The 25,722-nt window shown below is 33.7% G+C and overlaps 1 protein-coding gene across 1 annotated transcript in view; it reads left to right on the forward strand.

Annotated features, from left to right (window-relative positions):
- The window catches only part of ASCC3 (activating signal cointegrator 1 complex subunit 3), a 259,616-nt gene that overhangs the window by 207,416 nt on the left and 26,478 nt on the right, over positions 1 to 25,722 (forward strand). The window lies entirely within an intron of this gene.

The following is a 25,722-nucleotide window of genomic DNA, read 5'->3' on the forward strand; positions in this document are numbered from 1 at the left end:
ATATGTGAAATATCTAATTTGAAAAATTATAAAATTCTTATTTTTCCACAAAGCCCTGGGTATCGACTAAAACTATGGGTTTTATGTGTTAATATAAAATAGAACCATTCTAAATTTAGAAAAATACCAGAACAATAAGATTTTTATGTATCAATAAATTTCCAGGTGTGACAGTTAGTTCTCTATATTGCTTTCTTTAAAAGCACACTGATTCTTTGCTCTGCCCACATGTAGAACATTTTCAATAATACAGAATTTTAATACTTGAATTTTGTCCTGTTTGGGGCACAGCTACAGATCTTTTGGTAGAAAATTCCAAATATATCTTTCCAAAACATGAGATTGGAAAAATAAGCAAGAATTTTTTTTAAAGGGAGAAATTTAAAATGAAATAAATAAAAAGGACAAGCAGAAATGAATAGTATTGGTAGGGGACCCAGCATGTAAAATTAAAGAGTTCATTAAAGGAAAAATGAAGGGAAGGAAAGGTTAACCGAGTAATAGTGAACACCACCAACCTCATGGCCTTGCATTTCCAAATAACCTCCTGACAATTGCAGGATCCCATCTGCTGCTCTTTATCTTCCTAGTGGGGAAACCTAATGGGCTGTCTTCCAGGGTTCGTGAGAAGAGCTACTCTTCCCCTCAGGCTGGGGAGCTGCCTGGCATCTTTTGGAGAGGCACAGATGGTAAAATGTCTTGAAAAAAGGTATCTTTCTATGTCTCTTGGTCTCTGTCCCTTGAGACCTTTCCTGTTCTTCATTATTTCTTAGCTTCTTCCTAGCTTTCTGCACTTACAGGCTTTCTTCAGAGAAAACTGAAGTATTTTTCTGGTAAAAGGCCTCAGTCTCAGATAGATCTGTTGTGATTTAGTAGATTACACTAAAGATTTTTAAGCCGATTATGTTTCGATGAGCATAAAATATATTTGTGATGTTACCTGAAATTTGTCCTGTTTTAGATTTTCATTTATTAATTACTTTTGACTTTCTAAACTGCCCCCACAGAAGTACAGCTGTCAGTTACTAGGATTCTAAAGGTTTACAATTAAATAGGGCTGTTAATTAAGAAATGAGTTTAGATACCAAAGTATGAAGAACCTTAATATTTCTTTCATTATTACCTCGTTTCACTTTCTTATTTTTTCAAGTAACAAAGACCCAGTCTTGCCCAGGATGACATAATCAGTATGGAAAAATAATATAAAAACTCAGCTCCCAACAGGGAAATGGCAGAGCTGAAATAAGAATCCGTATCTATCAGCAACCTTTTTAATGCCCTTCTCTTTTTTTCTCCTTTGCTGTTTTGTACTTTTCTTTTTCCTATTCTGGCATCTTTTTTTGCCCTTTTATTTAATCTTACAAAGCAAGATACATAAAAAAATATGCCATTAACCTTCTCATCTAAAGCTATATGTAAAAAATACTTTTGGCTTGTCAACATTTATTAAGATTTGCTAAGTGTTGTATCTAATATTCACTGTCCTAGGGGAAATACCAAAGAAATAGAAGACAGACTCATATCTTTTGAGGAGATTTATATGAGCCCAAGAGGCTAATAAAAACAAAGGAATAGGCTTGTGCTGAATATGTCTGTCTCTTCTGCTTTTGCTGCTTAGTATGGGTTTACCTATGCATGGGAAATGCTTACTTGTACTTGTGGCATTTAAGGCAAAAGAGTTGCTGAAGTTGCTCTCCCCAAAAGTCAGAGTTTCCAGCCTGGCCTGTGGGCAGGATTGGATCACCAAGCTCCTGGGGGGTCATGTAAGAGCATTTACAAAGGGAGACTCCATTTGGACATTTTAAATTGCGAATATAATCTTGAATGGTTTTATATAAATTAAGTTATATTTATAAAATGCCAGGGTATTTTGCTTTTTAGGGAACCCTATCATGAATCATTTGGCTAAGAAAATTATTATTAATTTGGTTTTGAAATATTTTTGTTCAGTACATATACAATTACATTGAGATAATAAAATATAATGAAAATAAGATTGAAGATTATCTCACTGAGAATAAAATCTTTTTCATAAATTCTAACCATTTGTCACTTCATTCTGCTTTGAATAAGCAGAGCATTGTTTAGACTTTAAAATAAGTGGCAAAAATGAATGAGAATTTTAATATTGGATAAAACATTTTAAAATATAATTTTCATATGCTAGAAATTGACTTCTCAAAATGTTCCTAATTTCATCCCAAAGTCGAAATACTCTAAAATTATTTTTAAGGTCTCATTGGTCCAGCAGGTGGAGCAGTTCCGAGATCAATGCTAGCTCCTTCCTCAATTAATAGTGGTGATCAGAAGTGTTCCAAAAGGTTCATGGTTCCTGTTCTAAGTATCTTCCCAATACAAATAATGCCAAAACATTGTTTAAACTAATCAGTATACCATCCTGCCTTGTATTCTCACAAAGCAGTCAAGTAGGAAAATAATTGCGATCATTCAATACTTAAAGACAATTGAATGTATTTCAGTATCATTTCTGCCAAACAGAGCAAAGAAAAAATTAAACGTCCTAATATCCTTTCCAACTCACAAGTAGTATAAGCAGAGTTTAAAATATTACATTATTTTTGGAAACATAGAATTTTAAAAGGAAAAAATAATCAAATACTACTTGGGGCTGAGGGACATACAGCCCTTTTGATTAACTGGCATACCAGGCTTTTTCTTTCTATAATAATGTAGAGAAACACAATAGAATCACTGTTTTATTAGACAGAGCAGTCCTTTGCTCATTTCCAGTACTCAATAAATGTTAGCTATTATTATAGTAATCAATAATATTTATTGAGCATATTATATGTTCCAGGCATGGAATACAGCAACAAACGAGGCTGATGAAGTTCCAGCACTCTTGGACCTTATATTCATAGTGGGGTTGGTAAACAAGTAAAAAAATAAACATGTTATATAATTTTAAGTGGATACAAGTGAGATTTTTAAAAAATAAGGCAGGGGTCTAGAGGTAACTAGAGGAGTCTGTATAATATTTGAACAGAGGACTGAGTACCATAAAGGAGCAACTCATGAGAAAGCCTGGGGAAAGAAATTTTAGGCAGAGGGAATTGCATATGCAAAGGCCACAAGCAGGAGCTACTTGTCAGGTTCAAGGAATGTCAGAAAAGCCAGTGTGGCTAGAGTGGAATAAGTACTGGGAAGATGTAGTAGGAGGAGTGAGGTCATCTACAGCCTTGCTAAAGAGTTTGGATTTTATCTTGTCTTCAGAGAAGCCATTGGAAGATTTCAATCAAAAGAGTAATATGATTTTTTTTATTCTAAAAAGACCACTTTGTCTCCTTAGTAGAGAAATGATTGTTGCTGAAAGTACACATAAGAGAAAATGACTTGGGTAGACTGGCCAAAAGTTGAAATGGTGAATAATGGTTGGACTCAGGATGTTTTGAATATAGAACCAACAGGAGTTGCTAGATATAAGTAAATGGAAGAAATAAAGATGTCTAGATTTTTGGACTTGAACAACTCAGTGAGAGAGGATACCATTTATTGAGGTGAAGAAGGCTAAGTTTGGTGGGGTCTGATGGCAAGCATATGGATGATATTTAAAATTTCAAAGTCAAGGTCGGTTGAAATCATCTGGGCAGTAAGTATTGAGTAGAGTTCTGAAGACTGAACTCTGGGAACGCTAGCATGTTGAGGTTGTTGAGGGAAGGTAGAAGATGGGTCAGCAAAGAAAACTGAGAGCAAGAGCTGTTAAGTGAAAAGAAAAATTTTCAGGAGAGTGCACTGTCCTGGAAGCCAAGGGGGAAAATGTATCTCGAGAAGAGGATGGTGATTAGCTGAGTTAAAGACTGTTGATATGGAGGGGATGAGAGCTAAGATTAATCATTCAACTTGATAAGATGGAGATCCTAGATGTCTTTTAACGAATATTTTTAGTGGAGTGATAGGAGACCCAAAAAAGCTTTATTTGAGGGGACTCAAGAGAGGAGTTTTACGAAAGCAGAGACAGCAAATACAGTTAACTCTTACATGGAGCTGGGGAGTGAGGGGGGTGACATGAAATCAATTTCCTATTTTTAAAGATGTCATAGCATATTTATATGTTGATAGAAATGATGCTATAGAGAGGGGGGAAACTAATGATACAGGAAAGAGCAAAGTTCTTAAGAAAACAAAAGGGAGATGGGAATCAATGCATAAATGGAAGAATTGACCTTTTGTAAAAGTAGAGAACGTTTATCCATTGTAACAGGAGAAAAGACAAGATATTGGGGTATAGATTCAAAGAGGTGGGTATTGGATGGTAGGATAATGAGGAAATTCCCATTTGTTTGCTTTAATCTTTCATTAACTAAGAAGCAAGGTCATCAGCTAAAACTGAGGAGGTGGGAAAAGACACGTAAATGTAGGCAAGGAGCACAAATAGACTGAGGTGGGTATAGTATTGCATAATGAATACGGTATTTGCATTTAGGAAACACGGGTTCAAATCTCGGTTTGGCTATTTTAATCTCTTTGTGTGACGGTCAAGAAATTTAATCTCTCTAAGCCTCAGTTTCCTCATTCATTAAAAAAATGTGCAGTCATACCTGCCATACTTATCACAGGATTAATGTGAAGATCTAATAAAGTAGAAGATACGTGTTCAAACATATCTGACCTTCATCTGGATAGATTTTTTTTCGTTTTGTGTTGTTTTAGTTTAGGTTTATTATTTGGGTTTTGTTTTTGTTTTGCATTCAAGACTGCCCTGGCTTCCAGACCAATGTCTGTGCTCCTAAGAGTGCTCATCTATTTATAGTTCTTAAAAACCACTTAGTAATTAGGAAAAATCATAAAGTAATTATGATTCATAATAGTGATTATAGCTGGGTGATTACTCCTTCACTAAGATGCTTTGCAAATATATTAGCACTTCTCTGAATTAGGAACTTGGGCTTGAAATCCATGAGGAAGCTATATTAGTACGAAAAATGTTCTTTCTTTTGGGACTGTGCAGAAAGCTGTAAAACAGCCAGGAAGCCATTGGGAACCTGCCTGAGAGAAAAATCAGGCAGATCAAATTGGCCATTTTATTAGGCATATATTCATCTGGAAAATTTCTCTTCATTCAATTGCGGTTCAAGCTCTAGTCAATTTAATCTAGTTCATTAGTAATACCAACTCTGAGTTGGGCTGTGATATATAGTACTTCCTTTGTCTGAATAATTAGGCAAATATTACATTATTTAATATACAACCTGGGGGCATATTTAAAAGTCTAGATATTTGTAAAAAAAAAAAAGTCAACATTTTTGAAACACAAATAGACAAAGGAGTACTTCATTTTAATTTCTTATAAGGAAATAAATGTTCATTCTTTCTATTATTCCATACATTTCTAATATCTTTCTTTCTGTACTGCGCTTTCTTCTTTGCCTTACTTTCTATTGCTTGTCCTTCATTTTCTCTTATTTGGAAGCTTACTTGTTCTATACCTATTACTGTCCTATAGATATTCTTAAATCCACATCTTCAACAGTCCAGCAAGTATTTATTTAGCACCCACTGTGTTAGATGCAAGATGACTGATAATTAAAGTATGGTCTCTATCTTCAAGAAAGAAAAAGGCCTATGTCTAAAAAGTAATTATAGTTTGATATTAACCATTTTAAAAGTTTAAGTTGTACCAGCATGTTTAGAGTATGCTGAAAATCTAGTTATTAAGAATATGGGCTTTGAAGTTATACAGACTCCACCGTTTTCTAACTATGTGACCTTGGGTCAGTCATTTAATCTTTCCATGTTCTATGCTCCTTTATAAAACAAAAGGAAAAATTAAATAAAATAATTTAAAGCCTCTACATTATCTGCCACCTTATTATAGTCATTCATATCTGTTATTGCTAGTTTTCATTAATATTTTAATATTATAACAATTTCTAGTAGTTGACATAATTTTTATAAATTATATCAACATAGGACAAATATCATTATCTGCTTCTATTCAAAAAAATCTCACAAGATAAACTTGGGTTTCTTAGCATGCCACATGAGATTTTCTGAGTCTGGCTGCAGTTTAGATTGAATTGAAAATAGCTTCCATGTGTAACTGCTCTTCCCCTTTGCTCCTCCATGGAGCTAGTGCTGTTCCATACGCTAGGAATGCCTCCTTCCTCACCTTAGCCAGGACAGTTTTCACACACTGGTAAGACCCACCTCACTTTGGGAAAATACTCAAGTTAGACTCTTATATCATAGCATATAGCAGAATAAAATTCAGTCAGATTAAAATTTAAAGCTAAGAATAATGCTAAAATTTTTAAAAAGATGAGGGGAAGAAACACAAAAAGCATAACAAAATTGAAGAAATTACAAAAGGAAATGGGTAAATTTGCCTGCATAAGAATATAAAATATATGCATGTCTATATGTGAAATTAAAAAGCATTAATATTTGTCAGAATTATAATAGACAAAAAGATAATATATTTTAATTTTTAATCAACAAATTGAGAAAAACAACCACTATGACTCCAATTATAAAATGAAAACACAACATGAAATCACAACTTACAGAATAATAAATTTATTTTTAACAAATATCAAAACAACTCAACCATCTTGTGATCAAGAAATATGAATTCAAACAATAATAATCTGTTTAGCATATTAAATTTTTGGAAATTCAAAAAGGATAATATTCATTGTAGTGAAGGTGCTGTGAGTTGTGACATTCCTAGACCCTGTTAAGCAGTCTTCATTGACTCAACTTTTCTAGAAAGAATTTTAATAATATCTAGTATCTATCAAAGTTTAAAAAAAAAAAGCTTTAAAAATGTTTCTTGGTGCTATAATTGCATTTCTAGGAATCTAGCCTAAGGAAAATAGTGTTGTCAAGATAGGATATATACACAGATGTTCATCACAGCATTATTTATAATAGCAAAAGAAAAAAAAAAGAGAACTTTTCTAAAAAGACCGATATCTCTTTAAGAATAAGTTAGTTGTAATTATTTAAACATAAACCTAAATTTTTGAAAGAGAATCAGTGGGAAAAGTGTTTTCATTTTGATTTGTTTTCACATAGCCCTATACGCACATTCTACTATTGAGATATTTAGGTTTACCCTTTCAAACAATAGAGGATCACTCACTTACTAATTCGCTAAATAGTTTCAAAAAGCTCTTTCAAGAAAAAGATCTAACTAGTCATTAATAATTCTTAGTGAACTGTAGTCTTCTCACTGTAAGAAGGACTAAAGAGAATACTTTTATGCTGAACCATTATACATATGGCAGAAGCCTAGAGGAATTTCCTCTCCAGTGATGCATTATAAGCCGAATATCTTTTGATTTCTCGACCCAAAGAAATGGATGTGCCCCATTTTCATACTTATATGTATTCTGAAAAAAATTGTTGTTACTACCAAATAAAATACATAGATATGGTCTTTATTAGAGTAATATTATTCACACCATCTGCATTTTATTTTAACTTACATTCTCCTAAAAAAGGCTCCACTTATTTTACAATGTTTTCCAGCTGACAATCTAATAGAATATAAGCACGTTTCAGAAATTTGATTATGTCAGAAAGTTAGAACTCGCTCTGCTTTGAAAAAAAAGCTGGGAGGTAAGAGGGATTTCCAAATGTCGTTATTCTCAGATACATAAAATTTTATATGTTCTTATGTTCTATTTATTATTTTATATATAATTCCGAAGAATAATACAGTTTGGCAGAACACTATAATCTCAGTTTTAAAATATTTCCATTGGTAATGAAGAGTTCTATATATATATATACTTGCTTCAACTTATTACATTTGGGACTTCATACCATCTCTGTAGGTATTTTCTGTTATTTATTAAGCCGTGTCAGCAGATTTGTAAGATAAATGCCAAACAGGCGTCATCTTTTACTGACGGATGAACAAATAAACTGTCTTGAGGAACCAGTGATGGAGCTAGCAGTGTATGCCCTGCTGGACTGCAGGCACAGAAAGGGTTGTAACCTTGAGTTACTTTTACTTTTTAAATTCTGTGTAGGAGGGAAAAAAAGTGAGATAGGAAAGAATCAGTAAGACATCAAAATAAGCAGTGAATGCAAATAAAATTAGAGAAAAAGGAAAAATGAATAAATTGCAACTTGAAAACCACATGAGAGCAATGTGGGTCATACTAGACTAGAACTGCAAAGCAGGGTGGGCTTTTGTTTTTTTTTAATTGTCATTGTTATTATTATTGGAATTATAGTGTGATGATTTTTGGAAATATTTTTATTTTTATAATAAAATTTATATATATTATATATGAATTTCAGAACTCAAAGAACTTAATACTATAAAGTACTCTTAGAACTGTGCTATAAAATATTTTCTTTAGTCTTTCAGAAGACTCATAAAGATCTTTCAGAATCCTGAAGCTATCATTATAAATATCAGTCATCACTACATTATAGGTGTATTAAAGTACTAGAGCACTATTAATAAAGAGCTAAACTTAATTGTGCCATTTGTAGACCAAAAGTAATGGTTCTTTCCTTTTTGGAGAAGGCAGAAGTCTACAGATATCCACTACATTTGTGTTTCAGTAAAATAAAGCCAAGTAAAATTAAAGGCCACAGTTCCTCTGTGTAACACTTGGTTAGAAACTGATTAAAAGGTCTTACTTTTCAAAACAGGTAGTTGGTTGCTACATTGAGAACCTGGGAATGTGTATTTGCCTAATGTATTCTTATATACATTAATTTATTATTAATCAGAAGTTTAATTTCTTATTAATCAGCCGCATATGAATACCAAATTTAAGAGCTATACTTTATAACCTCTGAGCATGTACGTTGTTCTCCAACATGTAGAGCACCAAGAAAATGCAAACTAAATTGAGGAACTGGGTTAAATCAGCTTATAGTGTGTGTTGCCTGTAATTGAATAGGTAGGTAGGTAGGTATAGAGATATATACATACATGTATATATTCCTATAAGATGTTACAGGGTTTGAATATGACGTTAGCCATAAGAATGCATGTTTGCTTTCTCTTGATTCACACAGAGCAGATGGATGCCTGACTGCCTGCTAATCCACAGCTGGAATGGTTTCAGCAGTTTCCACGTTGCCGGGTTAGAGTGGCTTTTCTAGTGGACTGAGAGGGCAGCAAAAGAGGGATATCATTATTCATCAGTATCCCAGTGGGAGCGCTGCCAGCAGAGATTAATTTTTTCTGTTATGCTTGTAAAACAAGCTCAGGTGGAGTCTCTAATCCTCAGGGCACGGGTGGCAGATCAAGGAAGATGCTACAAAGCTAGTTAATTTTCTGATTCTGGGGGAAACAGAAGCTCTGTTAGATGTATAAATACATGATTGCAAATTTAAGTAGCTCAAATCCAAATGGGATCTTCCCAGACATCTGGTACTAAAAATCTCTATTTTTCTTTGTTGTCTTTAGATATAACTTCTTAAAAGTTTGCCCTGGAGCCAAAATATTAGTAACTCTAAATATGAGGAAGTAATTAATTTTATGAGTTCATAACAAAACATTTAATTTTTATACACATGAACAAAAGTAAAAGATTTCTGCCAAAACAGACTCAAAGTTAGATGCCTAAAGTATCCTCTTAAGTATATTACCAGAAAAATATCGCATTAGCTGTCTGATTGGCAGGGTTTTGTTTTTTTAATGTATATCCAGTCTGTTTTTAATGGTTTTATTTTTCTACTAATTTATGATTTCCATGTGACACCTGTTCGCTCTCTTATTGTGTGATCTATGAGTACGTTTGTATTTTTGAGCAATTAATATAGGCTTCAAAATGAAGTTAAGTGACTTTTTTAACAAACATAACAGAACTTATACATCTAGTAATTATTGTCTTCTTAAGATTATTTACCTTAAAAGTGGTTTACTGAGTTCATTACAAAAAATACATATATATTATCTTCTTCCAGGCCCATGGCACTTCTTTTGATTTTTTTTTTATTACAAAATTTCATCTAGTAATGGTACTTTTTTGTTTGGATGTTTGCTTTTGTTTTGAGAAAATAAAAGGTATCTAAAGCCAAGTCAGAAGACTAAATTTGTTGATTGTCAGGAGGTAATTTTTGGTTGTAAAATTAGTTTTGATTACACGATATAGTCATTCTGACTGCCATACCAAAAGAGAAGTCTCAAAATGTTTTGTGACGAAAGCTGCCTTGAAATGAGTTTATAACCTCACAAGGTGTTTGTTTGGAATAGTGTGACATGCATATATTCTGGGATATTTATTTAAAATCAGCCCTTCCTATGACTCTAGTCATACCTATGCACCTTTCATGTGGTTAAGTCTTAGATTTTTGTTAATAATTAGTCCAAATCTTGTTCTTTTTACGAAGAGCATTTTGTAGTCTATGGGGAGATATACATTTTAAAAAGCTCTGAATAGAATTCAAAAACTAACACTTCATAAAAGAGACTCCAACAAAATGCAAGATTCTTGAAGGTCAGGAAGGCTTTCCAGTTATGAGGAAAGAGCCAGAAGACATAATATAGAATGAAAGTAAGCAGGTCTCCGAGGGACTAGAGAACTACCTGAGAAGTTAGGATGAAGCCTAGAGCTATTTTTAAAATAATTTTTGAAGTGGTAACAACCGCTAGTAAATTTAAGTAATTGTTCCCCCAGCCTGTACCAAGTAAGCCAGCCTTTGTTGTCAGTTACCTTTCCCACTCAAATGAAAATATATCTTTAAGTACTGTATCTAGTCTAAATAAGAAATCTCAAAACCCTTAAGTCTGTAGTTTTTTCATTTGATACATGTCCACCATAACTTCTTCAAACTTGTCTTTTTCGGATTGGCCTTGCAAATCATGTAATTAATTTTGTAGCAGCATTTGACTCTCCTTAAAAAACATGGTTTCAAAAGAGAACAGAAGTTATTTCCTGAATCAATCCTTAATCTTAAGCAGTACATTTCTGAATCAAAATAGAAAATTACAGTATTTATCAGAATTTTTCAGAAATTTGAAGCTATCTATATTTTCTTCCTAATCAATACAGACTTTTCTTTATAATAGAATAGTTAATATATACATTCATATATGCAAACTACCATTTCTGTTTGTTTCCTCAGAGAACCTAGATTTTTGCATTTCATATAAATCAGAAGTTCCTTTAGATGATTTAAATAGATTTTAGAAAAGAAATTTTGCACTTAGTGAATAAAAGCAATAAAATCTAATACATTTGGGAAAATATTCTGAGCTATTTCTCTGGTACCAGTGGGAGCCATCTAGTCAATCTGTAGCTTACTTTTTGTTGCTCTAGGTACTGTGTCACAGGTGTCTCATCTTCTGAACCCTGAGCCTCAGATGTGTTTGTTGATTAAACATCTAGGAGGAATTCTTGAAACTTATGAGGCTTTATGTAAGCACTGACCTGTTTCACAAGTTTTACTGTATTCTGTTACATGTATTCTTTGTAGTTTTTAATTGATTTGGTAAACTATCTTTAGGAACAACCATTTATAAAAATTAAAGTTTATACTTAATAGTGATAATACTGTCCAGACAAAATTCTTAGATACATTTGAATATATTTAAATATGCAGATTTATATATCCCATTGTAACTCGAAATTCAGAATTTTTACCAATGGTGTTCTCCATCTTAGAAAACTTGTGTTAAGATTTTCAAGTCATTGGAACAGATTTAACGTAATATCTTAATACAAATGTATAGAATTACAGATGCTCCTTGATTTAAGAGTTACATCCTGATAAACCCTTCATAAGTTGAAAATACCATTAAGTCAAAAACACATGTAATACGCTTAACCTAGCGAACATCATAGCTTAGCCTAGCCTACTGTAAACATTCTGGGAACACTTACATAACCTATGATTGGGCAGTTATCGAGTTTCATCCCAGAAGTAATTGCCTTCCTCTTCTTCTCATCGAAAGCAGGAAACACAGATGGGCATTTTATGGATATGATGGGATGCAAAAACACAAATACAATATCCAAAACAATGCTGGCGACACAGTACATTGTCGAGTATTGGTTGTTTACCCTTGCAGTCATGCAGCTGACTGGGGGGAGCTGCAGCTCCCTGCCGCTGCCCAGCATCATGAAAAAGTATCATACCTCATATCACGAGCCCAGGAAAAGATCAAAATTTGAAGTATAGTTTCTACTAAATATGTATCACTTCCACACCTTCATCGAGTCAAAAAATCTTAAGTTGAACAGTCGTTAAGATGGCGATCATCTATACTCATTTGTGAGTTGGTAGCTTTGTAAATAGCCATATTTTTATTAAGGCACAGAATTTAGATCCAATTCAAAGCCTAATTTATTGGGAGCTTTGTTTCATCCTTGCACGAAATAAGTTGAAAGAGTCAAAGAGGAGGCAATGCTAAAGAACTGAAGATAGTGGTCCCTAGAAAAAGCCACACAATTTACTCTACTTAAAAGAGAGTCTAATACTTTATAGCAAGTGGGGTGAGGGAAGAGGACAGTTTTATTGAAGATTTTATCTTCAAAAATAAAAATAAAAGCTGTGGACAAAAGTTCATTTACTTTGGTATTCAACAAAGTTGAACTTATATCTCAACTATTTGCTAACTCTTACAGGCTTAGTAAAATTGCGTTTTGATTTTTTGAGAGGACACAGTTTTTCTAACAATTACATGTATCAGTATAATACTTTTCACATTGGGTTTAACTTTTAGCACACAATCATTAAATAATTTTTTCCAAAAATATACTTACGGACATCATCTATTTTCCCAATAATCTATCTCAGTACTTTGACGTTGAAATTGTTTTTGAGCACTTTTAGTATCATTCTTAAGTATTTTTCTTCTTCTTTTGTTAATCAGCCTAACTCTGCCTGATTCTCATTTGCCAATGGATTTGCATGTTGTTCCGTTTTTCAAAGATCACCTTCATTGATTTAATGAAATAATGCATATTTTTCAAGATGTTTAGCTTCACTTCGCAATATCATTAAGTTGAAAATGCATATAATACATTTAACCTACCAAGCATCATTATATTATATATATTATATATTGATATAATACATATATTACACATTATATAATATCAACATATTCTATTGTTTCATTGATTTTTTACAATTAGAATGACAGAGTTAACTGATGGCTAGAGATAAATGATAATGTTACATCAGGAGGAATGCTTGATGACTAATTTTTAATTGGATGAAATGTTAAGATTAGTTGTGTTATAACTCTTACCTCCTTGCACAATTTTGCAGCTATAGGGACTTAGATAATGAATACTCAGATGACAAAGACCCCCACATAATAGAAAGAACTATTACAAATACATCACCATCACCAGAGTAACTGTTTTTATTCTTTCTGAGCCTATTTTTTCACCAATGAAATAGGAAATGATGATATTTATTTTTCTTCAAAGTAGTTGTTTTTAATATATAGTACATTGGTGAAAAGACTTGGTAAACAGTGAAGCACTATTTTAATATTGCTGTTATACCACATGGAAGGGAAGCAATCTACCTTTAGAATGATTAAGAAAAAATAGTCAATTTAGATATATAGAAAAAATGAAGTGGCATTTTTTACTTAACATAAGGTAGAAGCTGTACTCCAGACATGGCAGACCAAGAAGAGGGCCCCGATTGCCCCTTCCCCAGCTCACTTAAAGGGTGGAGGTTCCATGCTGAGAGCCAGACTAAGAAAACCAAGGACCGCTGTCCTTGCCCAGAGCCCACTCATAGGCATGGACATCACTCTAGAAGAAGCAGATCACTAACCCCGCTCACACTGGCTTCTCTTCTTGTGCCTATCTTAATTGTTCTCCGAACTTTTCTTGGTTACCTGCTCTCCTATACACTCGCTTTCTCAGGTCACACCATAATTATAGTTGAAAATATTACCTTCAAATAAATGAATTTCATGGGGCAGTCACCAGTCTCGATCTCCTATGAACTACAGTTCCACACTTTTCCTCGCTCAGCGGACATTCCCACTTGATTGCCCTCTGTGACCCAAGCTCAGAATATCTCAGTCTTGCTCTTCATTATTCTCAGAAGACTGAAGAGTCCTGTCATTGTTCTGCCTGTCAGTTGTATTTGGATTCTTTGATACCCCCAAGATGATTTCTTTCAAATAATACATGACCCTTCCTTTTCTCCTCCCCAGTTCCACGTAGTAATCCAGTTACCAAGACCGTTCAGTCCTTTCTTTATATTTTGTCCTCAAGTTTCTCTCATTTTTAAAAAACACTCTTCAACACCTATGTGGATTCTCATCACCCCATTTCTAAAAAACTGTGCTAAACAGTCACCCAAGTAATCTTCCTACTTTAGTTTTTTCTCTCTTCTTTAATCCACCCAACTTATCCCTGCCAGTTTATCTGTTTTAAAACATCATTTGCATCCTTCTTCTCCTCAAAAATCTAAAGCTATGTGCATCATAAAGCATTATTTCCTTATCCTGGCTGTCAGGGCCCTCCACAGTCTTCCTTTTTTACATACACCTTCCTTTAGACACTTACAGATCTACGTCCTCTCTCTTGATTAACCTTCGCAGTCTCACCTTTAAACATGCTGTACATATAGTCAGCTTCACACCTTTGTTTACAATTCCCTCTGGACAGTGTATCTATCATTCATCCATCTATCTTGGCTCAGCTCCCTCTTATGATATTTTATTCAGATTCAGTGATTACTACTTTTTCTAAATTCATTACACTGGTGTTTGTTTCATTTATTTGTCAATCACTCTCGCATTATCTTGTGATATTTTTTGTCTGTTGGCCTAATTTGATATTTCACTTTTAGATTTATTTTCCTTTTTGTATATGTAGTTCTTAACTCCTAGAAGAATAATATTCAGTAGTGATTAAATAGATTAGACATGTCTTAACGTTTCCACTTTGGATTTTCTTTCCATTTTGTTTTTTTGTTTGTTTTATGCTTGATATAATCTCAGCCTATAGAAATACAAATTATAAAGAAAAGATAGATTGCAATATATGACATTTAGCCATATACAAGTATTATATATTGCTGCTAATCACAGTTATTCCCTTTTAGGATTCAAACCTGATAGCCTCAAGATTTTTATCTCTTAGAAGGAAAATATCTAAACATTGTTAAGCTATAAGGTATTTTTATTATATCTTTGAAAACTGAGGAATTTTTTTCAAGTTTCATCAAAGAGCAATTTTTTAAGGACTTAGCTATAAATCCTGGGAAATAGAAGTTTCTGATGGAATTCTTACCACTGAAATTATTTTAAGTACAACAGACCTGCTGGTACCCACTATTGTAAGATCCCTTAAAATCCAGCTGTCAACCAGGTGGTCATTCTTACAATGGAAACAATAAGGTATTAGTTCTTGTTCATGTTTATTTTTTTGGCAAACAATTCTGTGCTTGACCTAATTGGTTGAAGGCCAAACATATGTCCATAAGTTTAAAACATCGATACAAATCAGACACATATATTCACATAAGCCCTGAAAGAAAACACACACAAATCTATGAGTAATTTCAATTATATCCATCAGTATATACATTTTTACCATCTGTATATAATAAAATTATTTTGATACTTTATTTTAGTGAAGCAGATCGAGTGCATATTAGAAATCAATCTTATTGCATAATTAACTAGCTCTTAGTTTTATCATTTTCCAATGAATGTTTTATAACCAAGGGCTTTTTTTTTTTTCTACTTTTTTCTTTAATCCAGAATGTTAAATTTATTCCTGGTATACCTTTCACTGAATTTTGAGGTATCATTGTAAGCTCCATGTAAGTCAAGTTTTATAGCAATATTTTATTATAGAGATTTACTTTATTCATTATAGTAGTATATGATTTATTCAGTTTGAATAGATAATTTTAATGAAAGTACAAATCATTAGTGTTAGAAACATTACTAATTACATATATTTGATTTAAAAAAACGAGTTCTTTAAAATCGTACTTAGTTTTTTGGTAGGTTAATGATTGAATAGAAGGTAACCTGATATAATAAAGAAAAAAATATGAGGCATATTTTCTTATCCTTTAATAGATCTGGACCTGGCTTGGTAAATGCCAGATTATTTTTCAAATATTATTATAAAATATATAATATTGCAAATAATACTTTGGAAAGGCAAAGAAATTAAACAGGGCTTCCATCAGGGAAATTTACTGAAAGTCTTTTTCTACAGCTTCAGTGGCCAAAAGACAGCAGTGGAATGTGAGAAACTAATTTTGGTTTGTGTTAACGCCTCAGAATGTTACAAATTAATCAAGTGCTACTTAAAGTCTAGAACTCATTAACTTTATAAGTTTTACTTTTCCCATGACAGAGATTAAGTTATAGCATAAAGCTTCTTTAGTCTCTCACATTGATCAGGTTGCCATCCCCACCGTACAAGTGCCCTCTTATCTGCTATTTAGTGAGTTCAGTATAGGCAGTGATGTGTGCAGCAACATAAAAGTGCCAGTTTACTGTTACGTAATGCTTACACAAGACCAAGCATGAACCCATTCCAGCCATTTCTTACCTTAGTAATTTGTTTAGGTAAAGCAGACTCTTATGCTTAGTGCACCTGGAAGAAAAACGCACACTTTCCCATACACATACACACTGAAAACAAAATTCACTTGTTTACACACTTTAACTAAAGGAAAAAAAGCAACATAGATCATAAGTGTTTAATAAACTTCTGATGTTAACAAGCTAAAAGGTAAGCTGTACAGTCATTGTATTTAAGGGCCACAGGCATGTAGTGAATAAAGCTACTGGAGCCTTAACTAAACCAGCTAATCACTGAAAGGCATCCCAGCAGTGTAGACTTGCCAGATTGTTCTAGGGAGAACAAGCAAGTAAGTTAGTGATACGATGGTGTGAATAAACCATTACGTAAGTGTATATACCCCCAATAAACTAAAGTCGGTATAGATATGCAAGCAAAATACATACATTTTGTTTGTTTGTTTGTTTGTTTGTTACTTAATGATCAATAGCTGAATTTATGGCATTTATAGAACAAATTGAGGTTTGTAATGAAAAGAGACACAAAATGAAAACTATTGAATGAACAGCAGGGCCCATTTGATGTGATTATGAAAGATGTTTCTTTATTCTGTTTTTTCTTTTGCAATCTAAAAACAGTAGCAGGGGGTTGCAAGCAGAGTTCATCATAGGTTGTCAATCACTGTCATTTAACATTTGCAGGGAAAGATGTCTTTATTCAAGGACAGCTGGGCAAATCAGAGACATAGATTTGCAGTTAGTAGCCTGTCCAGCCTCCACTAAATAAACAAGGACAGAGTAGACAAACCAGCCTCTCACATAAAAATATAATGGACTCCACTGACCCCACTGCCCTCCATTCAGCTTCAATCCCAGTTGCATAAAAGCTTCACTGCCCACTTTCAATTTCCTTTAATTATCGACATGATGTAGATAAGAAAATGAACCTCACTTATACTCAGTGATCACACACAGGAAATTAACTAGACAAGTTGTTTAAAATTAGAGGAGTAATTTGGAGGTAAATAGAGTGTCCTGCTGAGGAAGAAGTGGCTAGAAAGGGTTTTTGTTTGCTTGTTTGTTTTTTAGCCGGGATTTTGATTATTTTGCTAGCTTTCTCTGCTGATCCTGGGATTGCTGCTTTTTCTAATCAATCTAAACTAAGTAAAAAATCTTTGTAAGTATTCTGAAACATCCAGAATAAAATACTTGAAGGAGGTAAGAGCTAAGTAAAAAGGGGTGAAGCAAACATGCCACATTCTAAAGAGCTTAGAAAAATTGTGAATTGGAATTCCAGGAATAAATGATCATGGTTTTCACAGGGGGAGTCTGGCAGAACAATTGAGGATTAAATAGCAGTTGTCTTCAGTCAGTCTTCATTTTAAATTGCTTCTCAAGTCCATAATCAAACCACACCAAGAAAATTTTAAATGCCAAATTTTTAATTTATCCTAATTGATCTAAAATCAATACTTTCTGTTTCATAGTGCTTGAGATTTAATTAGAAAGTACTATAGAGTTTTAGAATAATATAACTATCCACAATACTTTTTCTTCAGAAAAGTTTCACAAGATGTGTGATACAAATGATTCATTCTTTTTCCTTGTCTTTCCACAATATTTTGAGTTAGTTCGCTGAGGTACACTAAAAAGAGTATATTTCCTTTTCACACATTGATATGTTTTTGTAAACATTTAATTAATATGGATTTTAAAAAAACCTAATTGGAGAGTGGAGACTAAAGTCTACAGGTTCAAACCTGTAGTTCAAGAGGATACAATTTTTGAATATTTTATCTTTAATTTGACTGTCTCATATATTATGAGGATATTGTCTTTCAAAGAACCAATAGTTCCTATAACACAATTACATAAAAATTATCTGGTTACTTGGATGAAATGAATGTACTACTACTAGTAAAGCATCAGTAAAAAAAGAATCTCGTTTCTTTGAATAATATTTAAAAATTATGATATTTTAAAAATTGAGTGACAAATGTCATTTTAGGTAGCAGGTATATTTACATAATTATGAAAGATTTACAAAAGAAAAAATGTAAAACAAAATTCAAATAATTGAATTTTAAACCTCAGCATCCTATATGGTATCAGATGTGAGGATAATTATTATTATTATAATGCCTAACATTTATACCAAGTCTGATAGTTTTAAAGTGTTTCATAAGCACTGTCACATTGAATGCTCACACCAAATCCCAATTTAAGATAAGGAATTTGGTATTTAAGGAGGTTAATTTACTCTCAGAAGGTCACATAACTTGTAAATGGCAGAGCTGAAAATCCACCTGTTGTATCAATTCCCAGATCCAGTGTTCTCTCAAACACCTCATGCCATGCCATCCCACCCTCGTGATCTGTCACATTTCTGAGGGGATGAACTATGACTACATAATTTGGATTCCCCTTTAATTCAAACACTGGAAACAGAAAAGGGGGAGCCCTCAAAGGAAGTAATGGCTTTGATGAGACCTCAATTATGGATACTTTTTAACTACAGAAACTATTATTGATTTGGTATTTAATAAACATTTATAAATCAAATATCAACTCCTTTGAAGATCTCAAAAGATTACCGGTATCAAATTTAATAATGAAAAAGATTATTTATTAAAGGCATGTTAAATAATAAAATCTATACACATTCTAAAGAGTGTTTTCCTGTAATGAGTCAGTGTCCCTCTTTTTCAATTCAAGTTTTAACCGTAACCCTTCACTCCTCCCTTCATCTAAAAAATATAATTTTTTACACTCATTCAACTTACCTCAAAGATACCTCCCCTGACCCACTCTTATTATTTCTATCTCTTACTCTTTATACGTGTCCAGTTATCATTCTACATTTATTCATGGTCAATTTTGATTAAGGTCTGGCTCCCTAAGTTGACTATAAAGCTTCATGAGAGCAGGGAGTCATATCTGTTTTTGTTCACCATTGCATACCAAACAATAATATATGCTGAATAAATATTTGGCAAAGAAATGACAGCGCAATAAGACCTTGTCCATTGTGGTATTAAAGTACCTTTATTTTTGTTAAAGTATATAGTTTTATGCAAAGAAATTATGAAACCCTTAGTTTACAAAGATTGCTTTATGCACTGAGAAAAGGCATCACTGAATTAAATTTTTGAGTAAGGTCACTGTCTTTGGTTAAGCTACATTAAAGGTCTGATGATCCCCTTGTTAGACTCAGAAGGATCGCTCTACTGCAGAGCATTTTTTCCAGCCTAACGTACTCAGCTGTTAGCAGACTCGTCTGATACTGATACTCCTGGCAGTGAGCAAAATCACAGTCCTAGTGAAGCAGGGGATTAAAGCAATAAAGTGGATAATTCAAGCAGAATTGGCGTGGTTTGGAGAACAGTGGAGTCACATCTTACATAGAGTATTTAGATTCTAAAGTAAGCAAATACAACAAAAAGCATTAATGACCAAATTTACCTGGAAAGACCCTCAAAAGTATAAAATGCATCACTGTGAATAATCAGCCCTGTTCAGATATGCGGCTGCTCAGTGCGTTCAGCACCACTAGTTTTTCTTCTAGCATTAGATCATTTTTTGTTAGTTTAGCAACAAATAAAGTAGTTGGCTTGCATTTAGAAGTCATGCATTAAGAAAAACTGTGCATCTTTGAGTACTAGAATTACACATCACAGAAAGATAAGATGTTCACACTTCCAGAGGTATTTGGGAACTAAGTTGCAGAAGTGCCCAATTTGTATTGTTTCTCTCTCTCTTTCTCTCTCTCTTCCCCTGCACTCCTTCCCTATGCCTCTCCCCCTGCCCCTTCCCCTTCCCTCCCTCAGTGTGGGAGAGGTGGATGTATAATTGTGTAATGTATATAATCAGATTTGAACAAGATTGTACTGAGAGAAGTGGATTACTGAGATAATACTATTAATTAGTGCTTTCAGCCAAATTTTTACTTCCCCTTTAATTTTATTTTAATTGAACTTTTTATATAATTTGTAAGTCTAAACCTATTTCCTACTTAACCTAAACCTGGAGAGCCAATTCACTTTTAAAATAACGATTTGATTTTCTTCTGGTAAAAGATCAGAAATTATATTTTATGAACAGTACAAAGAAATCTAAATATGAATACATTTTTAGACTGTGAAACAGATTGAAAGCTGATTTCCTCTCCCTCCACCTCCATTTATCGGTATCATTGCCCTCTCTCTTTAAGTGTGTTTTGCATGCTCAACAGAAAGCTCCCCCTCACTGAGTGTTCCCAACTTCTCTGCCATTAGCAGCATCATCCTTCTCATCCCTGAAGCTTAACCCTTAGACCTCTCCTTATCTTATTTTATGGATCTGCTCCTACTCTTTTCCAGGGCTGGAAAGCAGGGACTCTTTCTCCCTCTCTCCTCTCCTGTGAATTTTCCTAACCCTAGAACAAACTGTGCCTTTTTGGGGAAACTTTCCAACACATTCAGTTCACTTCAGTGCTCTTCTCTGAATAACGGAATTTTATTCTACGATTAAAATAATTTTATAAATTGTTTGCCCCAATATTTTAATTTCCTTGAAGAAAAAGACCACGATTTAAATTTCCAAACCATCTTCTTTCTTATCTGCTATTTCATTTTTCTTAAGCCATTTGGCGACTCTGGGATAGGTTGCTGATGGAGATTTGTATGGAGCCCAGATATTGGATTGAGATGGGTCAGTCATGAGGTACAATGCTTCAGTCCTGAAATTCACCTGAAATCGAAAATAATAGCACTGTCATTGTAACTGGTCCTTCTTTGGCAGATGACCTGAGAAAACAGGAAAGAGGTGAAATGACATGTGGAAAGAAAACCAAGATGACACATGGGGCAAAACATTATTAACTGCTAATATGTCAGCATACACTCCTTACGTAAAACAATCCAAAAGAGTGAAGACAGTGTTCAAAATAGCGTAGAGTAACTGTGATATTTTTGACTATCGCAAAACAAAATAAGGCAAGAGATGTAAATTAAAAAATATTTCCAGTTCAGTTAAATAGAACATTGCAAATATTGAAGATTTTTTTCAGCATACTATAGTAAATCAATTGAAATTATTTTTGCACATTTTTCAGTTTCTTGGATTCCCCATTTTCCCTCCCACTGTAGGGCCTTTGGATATACTGTTCCTGGAACACTTTTTTACTTCTCTCTTCGTCTAGTTAATACCTGCTTATCTTCTGTATCTTAGCTCATCTGCCTTTTCCTTCGGGAAGGCTTCATGGTCTTTTTAACTTGGTCAGATTTTTTGCTAAACACTCATTCTTCCATGTATTCCTTATTCACAGCATTTGTCACCACATCAAATTCACATTTATTTATGTGATTGATAATGTCTGTCTCCCTCATAAGAAAGATATTCAACAAATACTTATTTAAATGAATTTATTCCATTCAGTTTTTGAAATAGGAATTTACCTATTAATATAGTCTGAAATTTTATAACAAGGATATAACCCTATCATCATTGGCCTTTTTATTAGTACTCTTGTAGTATATTCTTAACATACAGTAAAGACACAGGTTTCTGAAATTGTAAACAAGAAAAGATGAAGATATACATAGATAGTAGAATATGCTAAATTTTTATATTATTGAGTTCCATATAATAAAATCTTAAAGTGTTCCATCCTACCATCTTATTTCATTGGCAAGAATCTTATGTCTATCAGGTGCAAATCAAAAGTTACCTTGTTCCCCTCTCTGAGCTCAGCTCTTCTGTCTTCCACTCTCACTCCTTCCCCAGACAACCACTAATCTGCTTTGTCACTATAGATTAGTTTGCATTGTCTAGAGTATAACATCAGTGAAATCCTGGAATATGTACTTTCCTATTGGTCTGGCTTCTTACACTCTGCATAAGTATTTTGAGATTCACCTATGTTATGCGAGTATCAATAGTTCATTCTTTTTATTCTGAGTAGGATTCCACTGTATGAATAAAATACAATTTTTTTATCCTTTTGCCTATTGGTGACATTTAGGTTTTTTCCAGTTTCTTACTTTATAAGTAAAGCTGTCAAGTACTACGTACCGGTCTTTTTGTGGACATACACTTTCTTTTCTTTTTGGTAAATTCCTACTAATGGAATGGCTGAATCACATGGTAGTTACACATTTAATTTTTAAGAAAAAGTGAAACTGTTCTGCAGTGAGATTTTAACATTTTACATTCCTGCAGGCTGTGTATGAAAGTTTCGATTTTTCCACCTCCTTGTCAATACTCGGTATGTTAATCATTTAAATTTTTGGCCATTCTAATTTTTATTTTCCATATAACTAATGATATTGCACACCTTTACATAAAGCGGCTATTAAATCTTTGCCTATTTTTTATACTGAGCTGTTTGTTTTCTCACTGTGAATTTTGAGTGTTTATATATTCTGGATACAAGTACTATATTAGATATATGATCTGTAAATATTTTCAGTTTGTGGCTTATGTTTTCATTCTATTAACAATATATTTTTAAGAATATATTTTTTTTATTTTGATAAAGCTCAATTTATCATATTTTTTTTCTTTTGTAGATTATGCTTTAAGTTACCCTATCAAAGAAATATTTTCCAAACCCCAGGTAGAAAAAATGTTTTCCTGTGTTTTCTTCTGAAAGTTTTATAATTTTAGATTTTATATTTAGGTCTAGAATGCATCTTGAGTGAATTTTTATATACTATATAAGGCAGGGACTGATGTTCTTTTCGCTTGCTTGCTTGTTTGCATGCAGATACCCAATTATTCTCCCACCATTTCTGGAAAAGACTATTTTTTCTCCTCCACTTTGCCTTTGAGCCTTTGTCTAAAATTGGTTGTCTATATATGTATAGGTTTATTTCTGGACTCTTTATTCTATTCCAGTATAACACTTTTTTGATTAGTGTGGTTTTATATTAAGTCTTGAAATCAGGTAGTGCTAGCTCTTCAACTTCGTTCTTCTTTTTCAGAGTTCTTTCAGCTATTCCAGGTCCTTTGAATTTCTATATGAATTTTAGAATGTGGTGTATTTTATAGTAAGAAGTATGTATTTTGTCTTGAAATACATATTTGGTCTTTGTCCCTATTTCTGGCACAGAACTCCTAAAACCCTTGGAATTTCCAAAGGGATGGAATCAGTAAAAGTGTCGCTTGTTGTGTAAATGAGGTGACTTTTGGAAAGCACCTGAGGATGGGGGCTGCTTCAACCCCAGGGTTAGAATGTTGGAACTTTGCCATCTCAACCCCGCCCCTTAAGCTCTGGGGGAGGACAGAGGGGCTGGAGATTGAATTAATTACTAATGGCAATGATTTAATTAATCATGCCTAAGTAATCGAACCTCCGTAAAAAAAATAAAATAAAATAAAAAGACCGGGTTCAGAGAGCTTTCACGTTGGTGAACACGTGGAGATTGGAAAGAGTATCCAGCTCAGAAAGAGCATGGAAGCTCCAAGCCCTTTCCCTGTACCTTGCCCTATGCACCTCTTCCATCTGCCTGTTCCAGAGTTACCTACATTCTTTTATAATACACCAGTAATCTAATAAGTAAAATGTTCCTCTGGGTTCTATGAGCTACTGTAGCAAATTAATCAAATCCAAGGCAGGGGTTGATAGAACCTCCAATCTATAGCTGATTGGTGAGAAACACAGGTGATAACCTCAGCTTGCAACTGGCATCTGAAGTGTGGAGGAGAGGCAGGCTTACAGAACCGAATCCTTAAACTGTGGGATCTGGTGCTATCTCTGGGTAGATAGTGTCAGAATTGAGTTGAATTGTAGGACACCTGGCTAGTGTCTGAGACTTGCTTGTTGGTGTGGGAACCTAATACACACACACACACACACACACACACACACACACACACGTTGGAATTTGTAATCAGAACCCTTTAAAATATTAACTTGCCAATATCTACCAAAGGAAAAAAGTTCTGTAGTTTTGACTGAGATCGTATTAAATCTATAGATCAATATCAATTTGGGGAGAATTAAGGTATATTTCTCCACTTAGTTTTGTCTTTTTTAACTGTAGTTTTCAACATGTGAGTCTTTTACATTTTTTGTCAGATTTATCTCTCAGTACTTTATATATCTTATGCCTTTATAAATTTGTTTTTCAGTTCTGATTTTTGGTTGCTAATATACAGAAATACAATTGATTTCATTGGATTTTCTATATTGATGATAATATCATCTACAAATACAGTTTTACTTCTTCCTCTTCAGTCTGAATCTTTTATTTTCAAATGTGGATTATTTTCATTAAATATATAGTCCTCCATATCCCTGGATTTTGCATTTTTGGATTCAGCCAACCATAGATCAAAAAACACTGTTTTGTTAAAAAGAACAGGGTGCTGTGGCATATTTCAGAATGGTTCATAACCCCCCTCCCCCCGCGCACACACACACACACACACACACAAGAAGCTCAAGGGGATTTTTCTCCTGTATTTACTGTGGGTTTCAGGTAAAAGTCCTGAAGGTAAATCTCACAATATTGTGCTCTCCCACCCCCTGCCCATGTCAGGGTCCCTCTGGAGTTTTCAGCTCTCAGATTTATCCACACACAACCTCCTGTAATTCACCAATTACAGTCGGATTTCCTCACACCAGCCCTTGTTCTCGTGGTGGTTTCCGCTTGTGAGTCTCTGCTCCTCTTAGTGATGAGTCCCTGAATTTGCCTCTGTTTCCAGTCTTGGGGGCAGGTTGGGGCGGGGGGCATTTGCTCTGTGTCCTCTTCTCATATGGATCCAAGAAGAGTTGTTAATTTTTCAGTCTGTTTAGCTTTTTACTTATTAGGACAGAGTGGTGGCTTTCAAGCTTCTTACATGTGGCGCTGGAAACTTTCAATTTTGAATAATTTTATTTTAATCTAACTTACTACAATAAATTTTAAGTTAGTGATCCTGATCATCACCCTTTTCTTACTTCACCGATACTATCCTCATCCTCACCCCTCCTGCCCAGTCCTGCATTATTTCTTCCACTCACATGTAGATATCAAATTAAATACTACTTTTCTTAAGTAGCTCTACCTGACCCTCTAAATAACTATGTCCCCAAACTGAAAGTTCCTTCAGCACTCTGTACTTACCATATCATAACATTCATTACACTTGGTAGAACTTGTTTGTCCCTGATGCTCTCTCAGTTTCTGATTCACTACTGTGGGGCCAGTGTCAAGCATCGTGTTTAATGCCTAGTAGGATCTCTTTTATTTTTGTTAACTGCATAAATATTATGTATTACTAGCTTTTGCTTTCATATT

This window comes from Pteropus alecto, unplaced genomic scaffold (genome assembly GCF_000325575.1).
Source record: "Pteropus alecto unplaced genomic scaffold, ASM32557v1 scaffold7, whole genome shotgun sequence".
Lineage (NCBI taxonomy): Eukaryota > Metazoa > Chordata > Mammalia > Chiroptera > Pteropodidae > Pteropus > Pteropus alecto.